Source organism: Passer montanus, unplaced genomic scaffold (assembly GCF_014805655.1).
Source record: "Passer montanus isolate IOZ18808 unplaced genomic scaffold, ASM1480565v1 scaffold10, whole genome shotgun sequence".
NCBI classification, from domain to species: domain Eukaryota; kingdom Metazoa; phylum Chordata; class Aves; order Passeriformes; family Passeridae; genus Passer; species Passer montanus.
The window spans coordinates 32,771,076-32,790,244 of record NW_024356505.1 but is presented as its reverse complement, the minus strand read 5'-3'; the positions used below and the strand labels follow the sequence as shown (position 1 = coordinate 32,790,244).

The 19,169-nt window shown below is 36.1% G+C and overlaps 1 long non-coding RNA gene across 1 annotated transcript in view; it reads right to left on the bottom strand.

The window, feature by feature from the left end:
- LOC120504298 overlaps positions 1 to 18,844 on the bottom strand; it is a 37,218-nt gene extending 18,374 nt beyond the window's left edge. The window contains exon 1 of the long non-coding RNA XR_005627986.1: positions 18,761 to 18,844. This is a non-coding gene — a long non-coding RNA (uncharacterized LOC120504298). The remainder of the gene's footprint in view (positions 1 to 18,760) is intronic.
- Between the last annotated feature and the right edge of the window lie 325 nt (positions 18,845 to 19,169).

Genomic DNA, 19,169 nt, shown 5'->3' with positions numbered 1-19,169 from the left:
CTAGTAAGGACTTTTGGAATTCCAGTGGCGTCGGATGAGGGTCTCAGTAGTTACTGTGATTTTCAGCTCTTTCGACAATTTTGTCTTTCATTATCTGTGCTTTTTTTACATCTGTATAATGAAGTAAAAACATAATATTGGAGTAGAATTGAAATCTTTTCCTTTGGACAGGAAAAACAGATTGAAGATATGGGTTTGGTGTTTTTTTGCTTATATAAAAAATTCACTGTTATTGGTGTATACTTTTTGTGTTGCATGATACAGTGTAAACTGGAATTGTCTTTGGGTGTGAAAATTTGGTTGCTGTAGTTATGGGGTTTATAGTTATGTCTTTTGAGCCATGATTCCTACACAAAGCAGAACAAGCCCTAATTTTCAGTTTTGTGCACTTAATTTCTTAACCCAGACAGCAATACAGGGTCATAGATGTGCATGAACATGCACATATGCACTATTCAGGTTTTTTGTCATATTACAGAAGATGGAACAGCCAGAACACATACCAAAATAGTTTTTTTTGGTAGAGGCTGATAGATGTATGCAATATACCAGAGGAGGGTAAGCAGGTTCTCCAAAATATAATCACTCTGTCTTCAATTTACATTAACATTGTAAATTTGTATTAATAAAATTATTTTTTTTGGGTTGAGGGTTTGTGCATTTTTCATACCATTTTAAATTGACTGTAATGAATTGCTGGCAAAGTTGCACCAGACAAGATTCTACATACTGAGGGGCATTTAATCACATCAGCTTTCCACTGATGTTAATTGGGCTATTCTAACGAACAACGAACACTCAGGCTAAGAATCAGTCACTCAGTGCTATGACTTTGAAATCCCTATAAATCCTCTATACACTCATGATCAATAATTTTGAGTCCAAAGCCATTCAAAATAAAAGAGGATGATAATTTATTGTGAAACTATTTCATGAGAAGATTTGCTAAATAGATTTCCTTATTAAACTGTTAACTTCATCATTCTTCATTATGTCCTTGGGGTCCACATGTCCAAACAAAGCCCACAGGGTTCAATAATGTACTCTGCTTGATCATTATGATACAAAACAACCTTTTTGCCATTATTAAATAGGAATTACAGGAAAAGTTGGCAGAAACCTTGGTCAAATATTTAATTCAGAACATCTTGACTCTGAATTTGTTATCTTGGAGTTTTTTATTTTACTTCACATAAATCAAGAGTTTGATAAAGCAGATTATAATCTGATATACTGTTTTATAGCTCATAGCAAAAAGTACTATGGTATATAATCTAGATGTGAATAAATTTATAATGTAGATTAGACATGGATTTTTTATTCACTGAAGAAGCAAATTTCTAGAGCTGCCTCACAAGAGACCTAAGAAGAGCAAATAATTAACAGTTCTAATACAGTTAAATCAACTTATAAAGGTATTAATTACACCTACACTGGTGAAGAAACACTCTTGAGCATGGGAACTCAGTTGTCTACACTCTAAAAGTGATCCCAAAGTGATTCTTTGTCAGGAACTTTCTAACAATTCCTTAATATTTCCTGGGATGGTCAGTGAGTTTGCATCAATTGGGGAGCATTCCTTGTGCACACTCTACTTTGGAGAGCAAGAAAAAGGATGAAATATACGCAAGTTATTCATTCTCGTGTGGTGTCAACAACAAAGAATTGTTCTGGTCATATTTTATTTACCATTATGAACATAATTTTATAACTAAGAATTGGACTTGATGACACAGAATGTCCTTTTCAGTCCTATATCCATATTGTGTCATCTTCTTTTAATAAATGTTCTCTTTATTCTTTTTATGAAACACATAAATCCTTAAATAGTGTTATTTAAAGTGTGGGGAAACACAAAGGCAGAGAATGCTGTAACATGAATATCTCCATAGAGACTGTTTTACTAGACTGGTATTTTAAGGTAGCTCAAGAGAATTCAAGGCTTTCTTAAAAAAGAAACTTCTTGAGTTGCAACAAATATGTCACTTCATGCTTCCCAAATGTGAAAATACTGTACTCAGTACTACACACTATATCTGCAGTATGGCTTCTTGTCTAACTCTTCTTTCATCTCCCTCTTTTGAAAAACTATAGACATTTAATTGCTTTTTGCCCTTATAGTCAAAACAAACAACCAACATGTAATTTAATTGTCTTTGCATTTTGTACACTGAGCTTAGAGGGAGAATAAAGAGTAATTTCTGTGGTGGATTTCAGAACTGTTCCAGCTCTGAGTGTCCTTTTTCCTCATCTCTGGACAAAATTGCCTGAAAAGTATTTTTCTTGAAACTCTGTTTTGGGTTCAAGTAGATACTTATTTCAAACAATATTTAAATATGTTATAATGCTTATAACTATATTTAACTTCTAAATAATGTAAAGTAGTAAAGTATTATAGAAAATTAGCCAGAGATATTAAAGAAATGTCCTAAATAAAAGTGAAAATCAAATCAGTTTTACCTTTTGACAGTGTAGACCTCTCACTATTGTCAGAATTTATCCATATGCATCATTCAAAAGGACAATTACCATGAACATTCATATTCATCTATTTCAGAATAATTTCTGCTAGAAAAACAGTACTACTGGAGTTTCCCTAATTGTCTTTAATTCAGAGTAATGGTGTCAATTGAATTTAAGAACTAATGTTGATGCAAGTTACACTGTCATACACTGGAAGCAATGTTGTGAAAGTTAATGGGATTCAATTGGCAGGAAGCTTTCAGAAACACAAGCACAGCCAAAGCACAAAATTAGTAATTCTTATATGTGAAGGAATACCAAGAAAAAGAAAGCTATGTGAGTTCTAAATAAAAGAGAACTGATGTATTTAAAAATGCAACAAAGGAGTCTTGATAGTGTATGCTGCCCTAAATCTATCAGCATTCTATTATTGAATAACTTCAGGTAAAATGTAGGTAACCAGGTTATCTCCTGCAACAGGTTTGCTGCCTAGGAAAACTACTTTTTTTTTGTGTAAACATATACCAGTCAAATAAAACTCAGACATACACCCATGTTATATGGTATCATCACACCATATGGCATATTAACCAAAGACTGATATTTTTATCCCTTATTTAGTTGTAAAATAACTGTAAGAAATGGATAATATGCATGTGAATAAGCACTAACACAAACACACATAAACACCTGGAGCCCAGGCACGTGATAAACAACAGAAACTTCATTTTATTTCAGAGATATTTCTCAATATTAACGACATTCCATAAAAGATTCACAAATTCCATGGTGACTAGAAACAATAAAAACACATATGCAAAGTAGATAAATAATTTGCTGTTTAATTTCTGATATGTATCAATATTTTACTCCCTTTTTTTATCACCTGCAGTTCATTGGCCAGAAATTTCGACCCTGATCCCTATTTTTTTCCTGAGTAATTGCTTACAGTTAATTTAAAACCTAGTAATGTGTGTAAGCAGTTCGAATTATTTCTTCCCGTGTTCATTACCTTGTATTTGTCATCAGAGAATTCCATCTGCTGCTGCAATGCCCGTTCATCTAAACACCACTAATGGCATTGGAAAGCTAGCTACTTTTGAAGCAGTGTAAAATAAACTGTGAAGTAGATGTCAAAAGCTATTTCACCTGTTTTACATTCCAATCCTTGCTTTGCTTTACTTGCTTTGCCTCACTCACTTTGCTACTGAGCAGAATCAATAACAGTATTCATGATGGGATACAGACATTCAGCTCATAAGCTTTCAAGATATTAGCTTTTTTCACTTATGAAGAGTGGATGGGGAGAAAATGAAATAGTTGGCAAATGTGCTTTTCCTCCTTCTGCAACGACATCTCACTGGTATTTATTGCAGTTTGTGCAGATATTAAAGACATTTACTTTAAGGTAGATATGCCAGATTTGACAGTCTGCAAAATATGAAGGACAGCTTTTACAACTGTAAGAAAACTATTTTTCCTCCTCTTTTTTCTTCATTACTAGTTTTTAGGCATTGGAACTTTGCCTAGGCTGTGCCTCACACTGCAGTTACAAGACAAACAACATTTCAACAATTAGTATTATTCAGCCTTGTCAATATTTTGTTGGGCTACATGGTTATGGGGTTACTCCTGCCCCATTACTGAAGCCAATTTGCTGTGTGACAGCTCAGATCATGTTTTGTGTTCCTTGGTTTTATCCCCTGCCCCAGGTGTAACACTAGAAAATAAAAAGTGGTTAAGATGAACCTGGGGAGTGAAAAAAACTTATAATAGATGATTTAAAAATTTAAATCCATGGACTGAGAATCATCATTCTTCAAAATGTACAAAAAGTTATCATGGACAGCATTCAGTGATTTGCTGGTTAATGAGGTCAGGATAGTATAGGAAACTTTTTAACATGATGTAGAACAGCTCAAACCAGAATACTTTGAATTTATGGATTTCTGTCTCTTTATTTGCTTGTTTCACAAGGCTTTTTACTATTTCATAGGTTTTGGGTTGCTCATTAAAAGTAAGGGTATCTGTTGGCAGATATTTATTATTTTTCTCTATTATTTTCCTTATTCTGATCTTTTGAGGATAACAATATAATGCAGTGCTCCACTGCATGCAAGAAAAAGAAAAAAAACTGCTTAAAAGGTAGACCATTTTGGAAAAATGAGAAGAAAAAACATATTTATATCTGTATACACCATTCTAAAACAGTATCACAGTGACTTAAATGGTATTTCTCTTCATCTCCTCTTTCCTTTCATTGTTATTTCCAGAATACAGACATCCCTGACAGGCATTAAGGGTAAGAGTTATGTTTAGTCATTTAAAAGTTAGGTGTCCAGCCTTCCACAGAGGGTACTGTGAATCAACAAGGGTTTTCAATAAGATTCTTTTAACAACAGATCTGATTGTACACCAGAGCTGTCATTTAGCTTGGTTATTAATAGAATAAGGAAGAGGAAGCAAGCACAGATAAGGAATACGTAGACAGCAGGTGATATGTAGAAAGGTCAAGTAATTCGCTAGTTCAAACAAGGAAGATGCAAAGTCCTCTTCACATGTTGTTATCAATCCCTTATGAATTGGTTTATTACATTATTAAAATTCTAAAGCCTGGTTTAACACTCCAGCTTTTATGCACTTTATTATAGTTTGTTTTAGGCATTACTCCACTTAGCTTCAAATAGCAGGTTCAAAGCTGTCCTTCCTGCATGTGCATCCTTGTCACATGATAGCCTTCCTATGACTGAAACAAGTCAGAAACCACAAAGCTGGTTTTTTTCCCCTTTAATGATTAGCCAGTTTCAGTCACACTTGCACACCTCTGCTCAGGGACAGCAAACCACATGGGCAGCTTAGCTGTTTACCAGGTGACACTTCTGTATTTCTGCTCACCACATTATATTCCAAAGGACATATGGCTTCCTGGCTTTAGGACTCTGTGCTTTTATCACAGCTCTCCTGCCAGACACAGTCCTCAGAAACCTTTGGAAAGAAGATATTCCAAGCCTGTTCACGGAGGAAACCAGCTCTGATTAGTGAGCTGGAGCTTGGCTGGGAACACAATGAGATCACCGCAGTGGTGGACCCATTGGTTCCTGCTGTCTTCCAGGAATGGGCAATCAGGAAATTGGAGTATTAAGCAGCCATTAAGCAGAATAGCTTTGTTGTAGGTCATATTTTATAGCTCCAGAAGAAAGCTGAACTTGAATCACTTATTACTTGCATGCAGCTAAAGGGACATTGGTTAGTCAGTTGCTGTGGTGGGTGTGGATCTCAATCTAGTTTCTGCCATAAAATGTATCCATATGTTTTTCCACTAATAATAAATCCATATGTGATTTCCACTTTCTGTTGTACCAGTGACTTTTATTATTCCTTATTTGCATATCATCTCTAAAAAACAAGATAAAAATTGCTTTTTTCTCTGCACATAATGAGGTAGGTTAGCCTATATTCCCTGCATTGTAGACATTTTTGCCTCTGATCAAACAGCACAAGAGGACCATAAGTACAAGATTCAGATGGAGTTCTTTATTCTTGCACATATATTCTATGCCTAACCAGAACAGAAGAACAGTAGTTCAGGTGAAGTCTAACAAAATCCTTTAAAATTAACATTAGTATCTTTCTTTCTGTAATCATAAAAAAGAACAGTTCACCCATCCTAGAGATGCCTTAAAACCTTCCTATTGTCAACCTAGAGACAATTCTGTATTTGCCTCTTTCATAGCTATGTCGTATTTCATAGCCACATCTTGTCATTAACCTGTCCTCTTTCTCATTTATATTCAGCATATAGGAAGTAACATAAAATCCTGCCAAGTGCATGACCTAGCATTTTGCATGTGTGTTTCAGGGTTGTCTGGCATGTTCTGCATATATAGTCTCAGTTCTCCCTGGTGCTGAAACTGCTCTTAGCTTTATGACACTATTGACTTTCCTCAGGAAGCTTTTAATATCTATGTGAAATAATTAATGAAACCAAAATTCGATCCTTGAGGATCTCGGCCTCTACTCTCTAACTTTATGCTTCCCTTTCCAACAGTACCCAGTACCATTTCCTTTTTCCTTATTTCCCCACCTATCTTACAATTCTTTAAATTGTCTATTCTTCAGTTCAATTAATAGTTTTCTATGTGACACATTTCAACCATTGACAAAAGTTTTGGTAGAAGAGAACCACTTCATTCATTGGGTAAAGAAAAAATCTGGGGTTTTTTGGGGGGTTTGATTTTTTTTTTCAGTTTGTTCAGTTTTGAGGCTTGTCTTCTCTTTATTTAAACTGGAAAAAACCTGTCATGATTTAGTATTGGTAAGATTTTTTTGAGTTAAATTTTCTTTTCTCTTTAATACTATACTCAACTATTCATATCTTCAAGTTATGATACAATTCTCATATATTTAAAGCATCAGAGTTTTGATACAAGTCTTCATGAATGAATCAATGAACTCAATCTAAACAACAGCATTGCAAGAACTTGCTCACCCCATGAATTACAGAGAGGAGATTCCCTCTGACAAACAGAAGAGGTAGGTGAAATATGGCTCCTTTTTGTAGTGTTTTGCATCATTATTTAAAACACCGTTCTTCTTTTGCTGTCTTTAAGTGAGCAAAGTCTGGACATAGCGTAGTCTATTTTCCATTGTGGTCTCAATTAGATCAATAGTGTACAGTATACACCCAAAGGCTGGAAAGGTAGCCTAAGGTATATTAGAAGGAACAATATTTCTAGGCTTTTAAAATTAAACATTTCATGGAGAGTTTCATCCTCAGCACTGAATGTCAGATGGTTAAGAATCATTTTGCTCTCTGGTTTTTAAGTGCAGCACTGTGCTGAATGGAAAAGTAACTGAGTCTTGTCCAATTTCTAAATTTAATAATTCTATGATAAAATAAGAACATACATTCTACATTGTTTCCAGACTTGGACATATTTCATGATTTAAGGAAAAAGAAAACATCAATACTTTTACAGGTGAAAAGATTTTCCATTGGTCAGGTGTAAAGCACTGTTATTTTTCAGTATTTTATCTGAGACATTCAGCAATACTTCAGGAAAAAAATACCAATATTAAAGTTCCTAATAAAAGACTAAACTTCAACTCTTTAACTTTAGCATAAAGCTCAACTATAAAAGGGTGAGATACAGCACTGGAAACAACAGATACTGCACTGAAGAGGGATTGGATTGAAACAGGAAAATCTCATTTTAATGCTGTCACTTCTCTGCTAAGCTGCTTCAGGGAAATTATATCAACTCACTTGTTTTTCATTAAGTTCATTCTGTCACTCAATTATATTGGCATAAGTCATGACATCTCTTAAAAAAAGCAACTGAAAAACAAATCACAAAAATACATGTGAAGCAAAGAAGCTAACCACTTACAAGTATTCCTTTTTCTTTTTTCACCTAAGAGCACACAGTACAGCAATAATAGAGTATGTATTGGGATTGAAATCTGATAAAATGGTAATCGGTGCTTCCAAAATTCAGATGAACTTTCCTGTTCAGTCTGAGATAGCTATTTAATCAACCCAAATTTCCTTCAGATACTTATGACTAACCCAATCAACCAAAATGATCAAATATGCAATACTGAAATTATCTCAGGTGCACAGTAATAAATCATACAGAATTCCACAATAAAAGTACTAAGGAGAGAAGCATTTCAGTAATGCATGAGGCACAATTCATGTTATTACACTACTTAATGTTAATGTGCTTTAATAGCTCTAATGGCTCAGCATAAACCACATACTGTGTTAGAGCTACATCTGTAGGATGGTGCCATTTGTTCTAACCTCAAATTTGTATTAAACAGGGCTATTAGGATAAAAGTATGGGATAAATTTGCTCACGCTACCAGCGTTTTAGTTTTTGATATGTTCTCTGAGAGGTAAATTTATAACTAACTAGCACATTTGGTATCTTTACAAGAAATAAAGATCAACTTACTGAAAATTTAATCTGTAACTAATTAATTTTTTAATCTGCTACCCTTTTGTTAGAAATGAGAGATATGTCTATGCTACTTATCACAGTATATATTTAGGTTGCTAAATTCTATCAACTCAATCAGCTCTACCTTCTACAAATAGAGAACACCATAGGAGTGCAACCGTCTTGCAAACAGATGGAAAGCAACTGAGCAACTTGATGAGTAATATGGAAAGCAGGATTTTGCTCAAAAATAGTATATTAAAAACATCAAGACTTCAGCATTTGAAACAGGTATATATACACAAAGGATGGGGTTATATTTTCAAGATGTTTTAGTGAAGTTGCTTTGGATTTATACCAGAAGGGTACATTCAAAGAATTCAAAGGAAAGACAGATGGTCAATTTTTTCTGACACCTTCACCCACTAAGAGAGCATTTAATTGCCTAAACAGAAGAAAGCCTTAATCAGACAGGAAACAAGAATTTCAACCTATCTTTTAATTTTCTTCCACATCTGCAAAACATGTCAATAGGAATATAGATTGGATCACTGTGAAAAATAAAGATGCTCTTTTTTAGGTGTCTCTGAGCAGCAGCCATTAACTTAAAAATTATTCTAATTGTGCACTAGTATAGCAGGAATATATCCTAGGTTCTTTCTCATCAGTAAACTGAGAGGTTAAATTATGTTGTCAAAGGCAATGCACTGACATATTATCCCCTATTAGCTGATTTACTGAATAGAACTCACTTAAAACTAATATAGATCATGTTTGAGCACATGTGCTGCTGGTGTAGTTTATCTTTTCCTGGTTTTACTTGACAGTTTTGAACTCTGAGCCAACTTTTCCTATTTTTATTATTCATGACAGAGGCTACAGTAAGGTTATGTCACCATGTGATAGGTTTACCATGCCTGGATACCAGGTGCCCACCATACCAATCTATCCCTCCCTTTCTCAGCAGGATAGAGGTATGGGTAGAAAAGATAGAGAAAACTATGAGTCTAGATAAATGCAATTTAAACAGGCAAAATTAAAGGCTGTGAGTGGAAGCATAAAAACAAAATATTTATTCTCTACTTCCCATCAGCAGACAATGTTCAGCCACTTCCAGCAAGCAGGGCTTCAGTACAGGCAGTGGTTTCACCAGAACACAAACATAATAACAGATCCTCCCTGGGTCTCTCCCTTTCTCATAGCATTTATTGCTGGGCAGGTGTCAAATTGGTTGGAATATCCTTGTGGTCAGTAGGGTCAGCTGTCCTGGCTGTGTCCCCTCCCAAGTTCTTGCCACCCCCAGGCTGCTGGTGAGAGGGGTGCTGGAGAGGCAGCCCTGATGCTGTGGGAGCTCTGCTCAGCAGCAGCCAGCAAACTGGGCTCTTACCAGCACCTTTCTGGCTGCCAACACCGAGCACTGTGAGGGCTGCTGTGAGCAAATGAGCTCTGCCTCAGCCAGAACCAATGCACACCATTTTCATGTTGTGCTCCACTCTTTGCTTCAAACCTTATAAACACAGAAAAAATTACAATAAGTTCCATATGTACATATTCTAGTACCAATTCAAGGGAGTACATATTGAGGTTTTTTTCCAAGTTATGACTCTTCAAAATAACCCCCACCCCCCACACATACACACACATTTAGAGAGTACTACCTGCTGCATTACTGCACAGGAGAGTGTGTTGCTACAGGTTATTATCGTGGAGAACAGTGTAATGTGTTCCAGAATGAACTGCACAATTTAGTGCTGATCACATCCATTAGTAGATATTAAAATAAGAATGTAGATAAAGTCTTTGAGTCAGGAAGGCATTTAGCTGCTGATTCCCAGGAATTGCAAGAGTGCAGGGAAAGAGGATTACCTAGTGCTCACCTTGTTCTTGCATTAATTTTTAAGCCTCTGCAATAGGCCATTTAGTACAGAAAAAAATTCTCATGATGCACTTCCAATCCTCTGATTGCAAATCTATCTACTTAAGCTTGCTCTTCCTTATTCACCTCTCTCTTTCCCACATGCTTAATACTTTGGGAGTCTTGAAAACAAACATTGCACTTTTTGACATCAAAGGAAATATCAACACAGGCTTTGATGAGCACACTACTGTCAGGATATAAATATATAAAGAGCATGTATTACTCTGAGGTTCTTGAAAATGAAAGTACCTGCCTTATTTTAATTAAAATAGTACAGACCCTTACTGACATTACTGCTTAATTTATAATTCCTTTTCCAATACTTTTAACTATGCCAACTTCAAAACAAGCAAGGCAAGAGAAAAAATAAACATTTGCAAAATATCCATGAAGAATAAAAAGATTCCACTTTTATTGAAACTTTTTGTCATTGAAATTGCTTTTTAACAAAAGAAACAAATCACATATGAATTACAATACATTCAGAGCTTATGTGTAATAATATTGGTCTGTAAACCACATGCTCTATAAAATTGTTGCATAAGAAACAGCTGATCAATAATAACTAAAAATTTGCATTGATTTGTGTGTTATAGCAAATGTATATATACATTTATGTATATATTTATATATATACATATAAAAATAGCATATATACTATAGCACATATATATATTTATGTATGTGCTATAATAAATGTATATCAGTACATCTTGAGTTTAAGACTCAGAACGAGAACTTCTATTACAATAACCTGAGAAAATACACACTTTTCTTATAAATGTCTATTCATTTTGTAGGAGCAAGTAAAGCAGGTTAATAGATCAAGGTTTAAAGAATGTATGTCAAGTTTATTTAATAAAAAAATCAGACAGAAAAAACGTTTATGAGCAGACTTTCTCCTGATTTCATGTTCACCCTTTGGGACACAGCTGTACACACAGAAAGTACACAACACATAAAATATGGCACTACTATTTTTGACTATCAAAAAATCCAAAAGGTAAAAGCAAAGACATAAAACATATTTGAAAATTTGGCTTGAGTTTAGCTCTGGATGGATAAAGACCTCTGTCACTGGAACTGCTATTTATTTTGGAAACAGGCTGTCCGTACCTAATTAAAACCAGAGCACAAGTAGATTGCACACGTATTGGGTCATATAACAATCTTATGCAAATCACACTCTGACTTCAACACGAATTTCCCACGCACTCCATGCTGCAAGTTTTTGTCTTGAGCCATTTAGAAGTATTGGAGAAAGTCCAATAAAGAAAAAAGCCCCATTTTCCTGCCACAAGGCATGCAGGGGTTTGTTTAATGAAAACTAACCCAAACTCTGCCCAGGTTGCCACAGTTGTGTTTCTTTGGCTGTTGATTACATGATCACTTGTCTAAATCAAGACTTTAAAATCCCATGGAGGGGATGAATAATTAGAGATTATTCATACAGAGATTAGAGATTCAGGGTGGCTGAAAGCAGGGTTACTCAAGATCAGATTACTGGATCAGCAGCCTAGGGAGAAGTTGCACTCATGCAACATCTTTCATATTCCCACAGGAGAACTCTAAGAGCTCCCACTCTTCCCAACACACACGCATTTTCTCTGGTGTTTTTTGGAGGCAGCTGCAGCACTGTATTACAGTTTCAAGCCATGAACTGTCTTGGCATGTCTGATTGGCCTAAGAGAATTAGAGCAAGATATTATTTCAGTTGAGTGGATTTTGATAAAAAGCATGTAGGTATCAATGAAATTTCCCAAGTAAGCTGTTCTTGCCTAGAGGCCTTAGGGCTGGTGACATGATGCTTGGCTTCTCTTCACAGATTTGCCACTGACCTGTTTTGTGACCCTCTTTAGTGCCTCCTTTCTTTTCCTCCTGCCCAGATGTCTGCTTAAATTGTGGATGTGTCAAGGGAGAAATTATCCCCTTCCACGCATTTTTGCCAATCAAACATTGGTTTTGGTTGCTGGTTCTTTTATGCTGCCAGAAAAGGAAACTCTAACACCCTTGGCCCCAAAATCCCATCACTGTCACCAAAATGACCAGAAGCTGCAATAGAGAAGATAGGTTGTACTGGAGCAATTTTGTAAATATTTCAATATAGATTTTATTTGCATCTGCATTTAGCACATAATGGGATGGGAAATGATCATAAAATTTTTTCTTGACTTTAATACATTTTAGCACATTATTCTGTTCTCTGATCAATCATTTCACTGTATTAATAAAATCATGCTGCAAGTGTCTTCACTAGCATATTTTTTATGTCTTCATCTCATCAGGGAAAGAAAGCCCTTGTCACTAGAGAAGCCCTGACAAGGCTTGTCATCTTTTTTCTTGTCTTTCTTTTCAGTGTCACTGGATTCCATTGCAGATACTGATAATTTAATAGCATGTCTTTCATACTTTCATACTGGGATACATCAGATGTTGTCTAGTGCTTCTGTTCTGAGACAAAAAGAAATCCCTGAAGTATAACATACAGTTACTATGATTTTATATTATATATAAGTGTAGGATAAAATTAAAGATTTATCTAACTGGTATAGCTTTCTTTGTTACTTTTCTCCCTTCTTTTTCATTTAAGACTTGACCAAAGAAAAAATAGGCATGATCCAAGGAGGAAAGAATCTTAGAACTTCAAACCCTTTGTGAAATGCCCTAAGACACTAAAGTGATATACAAATTTCTGTTAGCTTGGATCACTCTCTACTAACATCCTTGCATCCATTAAAATCATAACTGACTGTAAACAGATCCATGCTACAGATTTAAAAGATAAACACCAGGAGATCTTATTTTCTGCAAATTCTGTATTATAATCTGTAGTATGCCATGAATCATAAGTAGATGGGTTTTTAATGCGATCTGTTGTGTTTTATGGTTGTTCCCATTAAATGTTAATAACTAACTGCTTTGAAATTCCATAAAATAAGACCAGAAAAAGGGTTACAATTCTTCCTTGGTAAAATTCTCCAAATATTTGTTGCATATCTCTATCTTCTTTTACTTATGTTGATTTCTTCTTTAAGCTAAATAATCCTTCTTTTCATTCTTCCTTGCAAATCTAATAAACTGACACTTGAACTTTTAAAGGAGACTACAAATAAAATTAATGTAATATTCCAGATGTGAAAGTCTTATTGATTTAACCTGACATTAGAAAAATTTACTTCTATCCTGAACTTTAATCAACCTCACAATTCCCTTTTAAAGCAAAATTCTTGGTGGGCAAATAATTTCATTACACTCCCTACAGTCCAACTATGCCTTTTCATTGAATAATTGAACAAACACAGTGACCATCTACTAGCAGTTTTAAGCATTTATTTACTCCTTTAAAATACTCTTTGGTTTAATTTTTTTGTTGTTGTTATTCAGCTACTGCTGCTGCTCCTGTAAAATATGGCACTGAGACAAAAATTTACTGTGATCTTTTCTTTGAGGAGATCTGCTTCTCCTGACAGCCTGAAAAGACTGTGAGCTTTTCTTTGAAGAGATCTGCTTCTCCTGACAGCCTGAAAAGACTCTGCACTTGGTGAGAGAACTGATTTCATGTGGGAATCTGATCATGACCATCACAGGAAAAAAATCTGCCCAGACATGGACAAACTGAAAGAAAATGGAAACCAGTAGGTTACAGGCGGCTGTCATGTGTGACAGGACAGCTTTGCTGTTGATTGTCGGGGCTGAGACACCACAGGCACCCCTGTCCTTGCCCAGGTCCTTGAGAACAGCCCCACCCTGCCATGACCCAGGACCTGTGTCTGTCCCCTGGGCTGTCAGTCCCTGCTGATGTCCCTCAGCCACCCCCAGCCCGGGTCCCTCCCGGTGCGCAGGGAGGTGCCCGGTGCCAGGGCTGGGGATGTCCCCAGTGTCCCCTGGACACACTGATCCTGGCTGGGGTTGGGAGTCCCATGTGGTCCCCAGCTCCCTGGCCACCATCCTGTAGGACTCCCTGACATCCCTAACTGAGGCCACAGAGGCTCTTAACTTGAACATCCCAGTGGTGGCCACTGTGATGTGATGGGGAGTCAATGGGTGCAATAAAACAGGAATAGCTGAAATCAGACCCACTGGAGCTGGAAAGGCAGGCATGTCTGAGGCCCTGCTGGGTCTATTCCTTCCACACACTTCTAATCTGCACATCTCAGAAACTTTTGCTTCTAAAAATGATACAAGAAAAGGACATTTAATTAAGGTAAACCTGTCTAGATTGTGATCTGCAAGTGTTGCCAGATGAACTCTAGCAAAACAGATCAAGACTTCTTAATTATTTACCCAGAGGACAATTAGTAAATATTTACCATTTAAAGCCTAATTAAAATAGAGGCAAGAGTACAGTCAAGTTAAGCACCCTGTCTTGGAGGTCATTCCAGTGCTTTTTGGCAAAAGACATTTATGGGAAAGCCTTGCAGATAAACAGAGCTGAACGCTGACTGTGGCAGACCTTTTTTATTACAGCACGTAAATCATTTAACTCTAATCTCTTTAATTGGCCTTGATCAGACTTACGTTTTTTTCCAGGAAAAAAACGGCATGTTACAGTACCTGAGGACAATCTGGGGGTTTTTTTGGGTATTTTTGGGGTTTTTAAATTTTTTTTTTATAAACACAGAGGTTGGAGAAAGGAATGCTGTCATGCTCATCAATGTGCCAGTTGTAGTGAACATAATCATTACTTCTGAATATGGTTAAAATGCTGGGAAGGGTTTTCTAGAACCCCCAAAAACTCTTCAGATATGTGTTGTAAGAAGACACAGTTTAAGTAGGGCATTCTAGAGGTGGACTTGAGTCAAAATCTTCTTCTGGAGCAATTCCAAACAGATCATGGAATATCCTGAGCTGGAAGAAACCCACAAGGATTATCAAAGTCCAACTTCTGGCCCTGCACAGAGCAGCACCAAGAATGCCACCACATGCCTGAAAGTGTTGCCCAAACACTGCTTGAACTCTTGTAGGCTTGGTCTTGGTGACCACTTCCCTTGGGAGCTTGTTCCAGTGTCATGTGTGGAAATTGAATCAAAACCTGAGCTTCCATTACAAGGACATTATGAATATAAACATCTTACATCCACACACACATTCAGCTATAATCCAAATCCTAAAAGCTCTGTACATTGGAGAAATAATTTTGCATAAATACTTTATATGACCTTTCAGCCTTATGGACCACAGTACTGCTTCTGCAACTGAATATTAGTGTGGGATTTATGCCTGAAGAATTTTAATATGTATTTTATAAAATGAGGTTATGTTGTGATATGTGTTTACCTGTAGACAGCTAGAGAAGAACTCAGACCAGTGTAATGATTTTTGTAGTTTCTGTCCACTGTATTTGTCCTTAGAGATGTGTCTTAAATGTGATCATAAATCTTAATGGAGCAATTGAAGCTGTGGTTCTCTCCCCACCAAAAGCACTTGCTGACACAGAATAGAGATTTGAAATTTCTGCATCAGTGAGAACTAAAGGAAAATAGTCCTTTACTTGCCTGAATAAATATATTTAAAGTTCTGCTTTGCACTTCATACCACAGCAGCAGCATTCTGGTCTGCCATAACTCACCTTTCTACTGACTATAAAACTGACTGTTTCATGAATTTAGGAGAGATTTATGAGGAAATTTAGGACTAAAATCCTATTTGCCAGCTCATGACTTTCAGAATCAAAATCTATGGATCGTCCCAATTACTGAATACCATAGAAGGGAAACTGAAAAAAACTGGTGACTGAAAGGAATAAAATGAGTGACCCCAGGACTTCGCTAAATTGTTAGCACAGCGGTTGCTCAGCTTTTGGGGCAAGTTCTTGTATTAATGCATATGTAGATTTCAAGAATAATGGTTTAAAAAACAGCATTTTCATTGTTTGACAAACCCTGCTCAAGCTTTTGGTACTGTGGGCTGAGTAAGTAAAAGGTAAACATGATCCAAATTAAAGCAGTGAAGATAGCTGCCCTGTCACTTTCCCCTCCCCTTCTTTTTTCTTGGATAGATTCACAGACTCTTCAGAAAATAGGTTGGGACACGGAGTTCCATGTATTATTTGTTTCTCTCTTGGAATGCAGTGTTCCACGTTATTGCAAGCCCAGGTGCCATTTCAGTACAGCAGCACTTTAACAATAGCCCATTTCCATATATTTCAAGAGGGGGAGAAACTATTGTTTATTAGAAGAATTCTAAGTAATTGGCAGCCGTCACAAATTCTCCAGCTGGCCAAGTGCTAATGTGTTATTAGCTGAATCTCTGAACATTTTGTGATCATTATAAATAGGCATAGGGCAAGTTGTTGTTGTTTACAATGGGAATATTAAAATTAGCATACGTATGTAAGTATATAAATACACACATGCACACGTATATTCCAGTAAACATTCACTGCATCTGATTACAGAGCTGCTCTTGTTGGATTGTGCTCTGAGCTATGTAATTGAGGATTTCAGAGGGGAATAGATGTGTGACTGATAAAGGATTTGACATGCTGTGACTCTGACTTTAATACATGAACCAAGCTATTAATGGGGTTTCCTATGCAAAAGGAGGAACTCTCAATATTGCATTGTGTTTTTTTTTTCTAGAAGCTTGAAAAAAGTTAGATTGTGTCTTTGGTGGCCAGCAAACAACAGTCTATTCATAAAGGCCATAAAAGGAGCAAAGTTACAGCTCTGATGCAACTGCTAGACTACAAGAGAGAGAAACAAAATTAGGCTTTCAATTCAGAATAAGTTCCTTTAGGGCTGATTTCCTTAAAACGGAGTTTTAAGATGACATTGGACAAATCACAGCGTGATAAAACTTGTTTGACCTGGAAAATATCAGTCTACTTAGATGAGGTGAACACTTATAATGCTATTATCTAAGCTTAACAAATGGAAAGTTAACAACTGATTTCTAGGTTAAAAAGAGGGAGGCAACAGATTTCTTTATCAAGTCATTTTATTGCTTGTTATGCCAGCATATTAAAAATTAGTCTCATAATTCCAATATGTTCCTTCCAAGAAATTTTTAGCAAATTAAATTATGGAATTGAATACCACTGTTCAGTTCTTTGTCTTGGGACCTACATAATGCTGGAAATCTTATTCAGATCAGGAGAGAATTTAAAATATATTCACCATTCTTGCATTTAATGTGTAACTTCACTATAAATATTAAATCATTTATCTGAATTTAATCAAGCTTGCAGCTGCAAATTGTAAAGGAACACTCTTCCACTGCACACACTTTTAGCCTTACAAACTGCTCTCCTCACAGACCGTGACTGACAGTCATAGAAAATTTTGCTCCTATCTATTTAAACTGTTCTACTGCCTTTCATATTTTTGTGATCTAGTAACCCATGTTCATAAGACTCTTTCATTTCAGGTTGGCCTCTATAAAACCAGTTGGTTTTTACAGAATGTATAGTGGTTCTATTCAAAATTTAAATAGTGGACCTGTGGCCTCCAAACTGTAATGTGCAGTGAGAGACATCTCACTTAACCTTGGTTTATACTGTAATATAGATCTTAGCTTGTTAATTTTCTGAACTCTCTCAGTGGTCAATGGACAAAAGAATTTCAATGTAATCTAGTCTAGTTGTTTTAAGTAGCTGTCTTAAGCTTGGTAGCAAAATCACTAGAGCTTTATCCATTTACTAAAGAAAAAGCTCTCTGACTGCACACACACCTAAAGATATGTATCATGATATGTATACCAAAGAAACTTAAAGACAGCTGAAGATATTTGAGATTATTTTAACATGTGTCTGACAGAGTCAAACCCCATAAAAATGTAAAACATGTAGATTGATCTTTGTTAAGATATCTTGGTTTGCACTAGTCCTAATCACAGTAATTTTATCTAAATGAAGAGTTTCTTGTAGAAACACCCTTATGCGTATTGCTTAGATGTCTTGCAGGCCCTTAAATCCAAAATTACCACATCAGCATTCAGGTGTTTGGACACCAGCTGGAATTTTCAGCCCTCAGTAACGCACAAAATATTCACATTGTTCAAATTAGGTGACTAATTCAGGAAGAATTAAGAAGACAAAGGTAAGGGATTAAAGTCCTTTTATAGTCAGTGGGGAGAGAAAAAAGACTTTTGTGAAACTGCTTCCACTTATAGGGAGTAATACATTCAGGTGTTTGGACACCAGCTGGAATTTTCAGCCCTCAGTAACGCACAAAATATTCACATTGTTCAAATTAGGTGACTAATTCAGGAAGAATTAAGAAGACAAAGGTAAGGGATTAAAGTCCTTTTATAGTCAGTGGGGAGAGAAAAAAGACTTTTGTGAAACTCTGCTTCCTCTTATAGGGAGTAATGAAATCATTATTGGACCTGGGGAGAGCATTAATAGCTTAGAAACTGGAGAGAGATGTCTCCTGCAAGCAGTCTTACATTTTATATAAAATGGAGCATTTCTAATAACAGTGAAAGTGCTTACCTGGAAACCCTTAACCTTGGCATTACAAAACAATAAGCTCTTTAGATTCAGTCCTGCAAATCAGAGAAAAACTGGAGATCCAGAATCATCTGGCTAACCAGAGATACCAGTGATTCCATCTCTGGGAGTTGAGAAAAAAATCTCTAACCATTAACTGGCTGGGCAGAATGGGAGGTGTCTCCCTTAACCACCAGCAAAGAGGAGGAATGTTCAGAATTTTGTTATCAGAAAAGGATTGTAAAATTGCTAAGACTTGGGATAAGTGCCAATACATGCAGAGCCTGCATAAACAAGGGCTCACTTGGCAAAGTGCAAAACAACTGGGAAGCATTCCTGAATCTAGTAGGTGTATCATTTCAAGCAGTTTTGTGATTTTTTAATTTAAGGTACATATAATGAAGGTTTTATG